The sequence below is a fragment of the Otolemur garnettii genome, unplaced genomic scaffold (genome assembly GCF_000181295.1).
Source record: "Otolemur garnettii isolate 467f Iridium unplaced genomic scaffold, OtoGar3 scaffold00033, whole genome shotgun sequence".
NCBI lineage: Eukaryota > Metazoa > Chordata > Mammalia > Primates > Galagidae > Otolemur > Otolemur garnettii.
The window spans coordinates 15,771,107-15,775,040 of record NW_003852428.1 but is presented as its reverse complement, the minus strand read 5'-3'; the positions used below and the strand labels follow the sequence as shown (position 1 = coordinate 15,775,040).

At 43.4% G+C, this 3,934-nt stretch overlaps 1 protein-coding gene and 1 pseudogene across 2 annotated transcripts in view; both read right to left on the bottom strand.

Annotated features, from left to right (window-relative positions):
* The window catches only part of SEMA5A (semaphorin 5A), a 340,395-nt gene that overhangs the window by 298,231 nt on the left and 38,230 nt on the right, over window positions 1–3,934 (bottom strand). The gene's annotated exons all lie outside the window — the stretch shown is intronic.
* Window positions 376–3,934, bottom strand: part of LOC100951349 — a 7,751-nt pseudogene continuing 4,192 nt past the window's right edge. Inside the window, exon 2 of the transcript XR_001161275.1 lies at window positions 376–1,661. The product of XR_001161275.1 is annotated as an L-lactate dehydrogenase A chain pseudogene (transcript). The remainder of the gene's footprint in view (window positions 1,662–3,934) is intronic.

Here is a 3,934-nt window from a genome sequence, read left to right as displayed (position 1 = left end):
TTCCAGATATACAATCATATCATCTGCGAAGAGCGAAAGTTTAATCTCTTCTGACCCCATATGGATACCCTTGATCCCTTTTTCTTCCCTGATTGTGATGGCTAAAATTTTCATCACAATGTTAAAGAGCAATGGAGACAATGGGCACCCTTGCCTTGTTCCTGATCTGAGTGGAAATGATTTCAACTTAACTCCATTCAATACAATATTGACTGTGGGTTTGCTGTAGATGGCCTCTATCAGTTTAAGAAATGTCCCTTTTATGCCAATTTTCTTAAGTGTTCTGATCATGAAGGGTTGCTGGATATTATCAAAAGCTTTTTCTGCATCAATTGAAAGAATCATATGGTCTTTGTTTTTTAATTTACAACTGTAGGGTTTTACGAACCATTCTCATTTTTAACTTTTAGGACAATGATGTTTTTCCTGGGCCATCTTAATATAACTGTTTTAATCACAGGTCAGATAAAAAGGACAACATGCACAACCTCCAACTAAAATCCTGTTGTAGCCTAGACAGTGAAGTGCTATGACAGTAGCAGACTTTAAAATTGCAGCTCTTTTTGGATCCTCCTAAGTGTATCTGCACTCTTCTTCAAAGAGGCTTCTTCCTCAGGAGTTAGAGTCACCTTCACATGGTCTGAAATTCCATTCTGTCCCAGGATGCAAGGAACACTAAGGAAGACATCGTCTTTTATTCCACAGAGACCCTTGATCACGGTGGAAACTGGATGCACATGCCTGAGGTTCTTCATCATGCTTTCTGCCAAATCTGCCACAGAGAGTCCAATGGCCCAGGAGTTGTAGCCTTTCAGTTTGATCACTTCATAAGCACTCTCAACCACCTGTTTGTGGATCTCTTTCTGCTGCTCCTTATCTGTACAAGTGCCTAAATCTGGGTGTAGATTCTTTAGGGAGACATCAGCAATATTCACTCCACTCCACATAGGCACACTAGAGTTTCCATGCTCCCCAAGGACCCATCCGTGACAGCTTAATGGGTGAACTCCCAGCCTCTCCCCCTTCAGGTAACGGAACCGGGCTGAATCTAGATTACGACCACTTCCAATGACACAGTTTTTGGGAAAGCCACTTATCTTCCAAACCACATAGGTCAAGATATCCACTGGATTTGAAACAACAAGCAACTTGCAGTTTGGACTGTATTTTACAACATTGGGAATGATGAACTTAAAGATATTAACATTTCGCTGGACCAAATTAAGACAGCTTTCTCCTTCCTGCTAGTGTGCCCCCACTGTAATAATAACCAGCTTGGAGTTTGCAGTCACATTATAGTCTTTGCTAGAGACGATTTGGGGTGTTCTAAGGAAAAGGCTGTCATGTTGGAGATCCATCATCTCTCCCTCCAATTTGTCTTCAATGACATCAACAAGAGCAAGCTCATCTGTCCAGTCCTTCATGAAGATACTGATGGCACAGGCCGTGCCAACAGCACCAACCCCAACAACTGTAATCTTATTCTGGGGGGTCTGTTCTTCTTTTAGAACATTAAGAATCAGCTGATCCTTGACATTTTGACATTTTGGACTTGGAACCCAAAAGGATCGGGAATGCAAGTCAGGTGGGCGTTGGGGGTGCACAAGAACGATATCAGGACTCGGTAGCAGCGACTCCCGCTCCAAAAATCCAATTTTCAACTAAAATAAACCACATAAATAATTTCTACTCCCTTTATGTTTGTGGGCGCAAAAAATATATAGTTACTCCTAAGTAGCAAAAGTACTTTAAAGAAATATTTTTCTATATTGAATTTTTAACAGTAAGCATTCAGTAATTTGGTAATTCAAAGTGAGCAAGAATATTTACATTTAAAATAGAGGAGTGACGTGAGAGATCGGTTTTACGAATTCACTAACAAGACTGAATGTCAAAGCACATAGTAGATTCAGTTCCGGGCTGACCTACCAGGCTGAGCAAGCACAGAGTAGCACAGAGGACTGTTGCTGCAGGGAGAATAGAAAGTAGAAGGGGTGTGAAGAAAGAGGGTTCAAAGGCATCACCTTGACGGAACAGAGGCCAGCCTTCTGCAGGTGTTCTCAGAACAGCACAGGAAATCCCTACTCTTCTCAAAGGAACTCTTCTGAGGGGACTAGATGGCAGACAGGTGTAAACTGTGAGTCCATGATAGAAATTCTAAAACTGGAGCCTCCTATTCCTTACTCACTAGATTCATTTTACTGGGAGGTTGTGGGGACTGCACTGTCACCAGAGGAAATGAAATTAGTTTCATCAGTCTCGACAGATAACCTGTATTATGTGAAACTCTCAATTTATACTTAGAAGAAATGCTCAGGCAACAGGCACTAAGGAATATTTTCCACTGTTAATGGCCATATTGCATTCTGGTCCTTTAGTTGCCCCTTTAGCTTGGCAATGGCACACACCTGTGAATTCATTATGGCAAAAGCGGCACACATGGTTATTTTCTCTTTAAGTGACACATTGTGGTTCCAGATCAGTGAGCAGACAAAAGTAATGTACCTTCTCTCACATCACATGTAGGAGGCAAATGTTATGCTAATCCCACCGTTGAGGAAAATCCCTGCAGTTCTCTCTGATTACGAAGGACCACAGCTCCCCGAGAAACACTTCATTAACCAAGGAGATGAAACCAGAGCTGGCGCTGGGCTGTGCTTAAGCGAACACACACCTCATTCTGGAAGGTCAGATGTTTCTCAAGCACAAGCCTCGCAGTTTAAGACTTGCAGAGGGGAACAAACAGATCTATCTAGCATGTAACCAGTCCAAAGGATCATAACAAACCGATGAGTTCTGGAAGAAAGCTACCCATGAGAGAAATCTAGAAAAAAGTTGGTTTCCATTGTAGAATCAGGTGTTGCTTCCAAGGCTGCCATTTACAGTAAGAAATGAGAGAGGTATTTTCTGGAGGTGCTCATCGAAGCTTTTCTTCTGATTTGACCTACACACAAATTCATATTAAGGAGCTTAAAATTATTCATACACTTTGCCTAATTGGTCTTCTCTAGAATATTCTCTGAGAGAATTCATCAGAGTTATTGTGTTCAATATATTTTCTTCATTTGTGTGTTCTCAGTTGTCTGGCACTAGGGCCCTGATCCCAGACAGGCTGCTCCACCCAGGGATAGCACATTCCTAGAGACAGAAAACTACTCCCTGAGGACCTGAGGATGCCCTCGCCACACAAACCAGCCAGCACCCTCCCTCCCACCATCTCCTTGATCAAACTCTCACACACCAAGCCAATATTCCCCTGCCCGCAGCACCCAGCGCCAGCCCTTCACCACTAGGGACTGCCCTTTAGGCCAGAAAACTCTAAACGTCCTCAGTGTCCCCAACCTACCTCACCCACCCTTCCCCAGAGAGCCCCCTGCCCGGGCACGCTCTGCCCTCTCCCCTCCTGCCTCCTTGCCCCTCCCCGGCTCCTCCCCTGTGTGGCCCTGTGTGACCTTCAGTGTCTCCTGTTTCCAGGGCTCTGTGAGTATAAACATCTTCCCTCATGACTATCACTTGTGTATTTCCTGTCTTTCCATCCCTGATTAAAATAAATATGGGGTACACCTTAACACAAATTTCAATGAAGATTTACCTTGAAATGTATTTGTGTTAGTCATTATTATGTGATACAACTGCGATTTGGAAGCTTCTGCTTGGGGAGAAGGAACTAGTTCTATACAAATAAGTACAGCAGGAAAACAAGACATTACTTTTAAGAGAAATTCTAATGACATACGCTCAAGATATAACATTAAGAGTGTCAACCCAAAACTAAACACTTGGTGCAGCATATAAACAAACTAACACATGTGCACACCCACAAATGTGTGCTCATGTGCACAAACACACAGGTGCACGCCCAATGTGTGCTCCACACCCACACAGGTGCACGCCCAATGTGTGCTCCACACCCACACAGGTGCACGCCCAATGT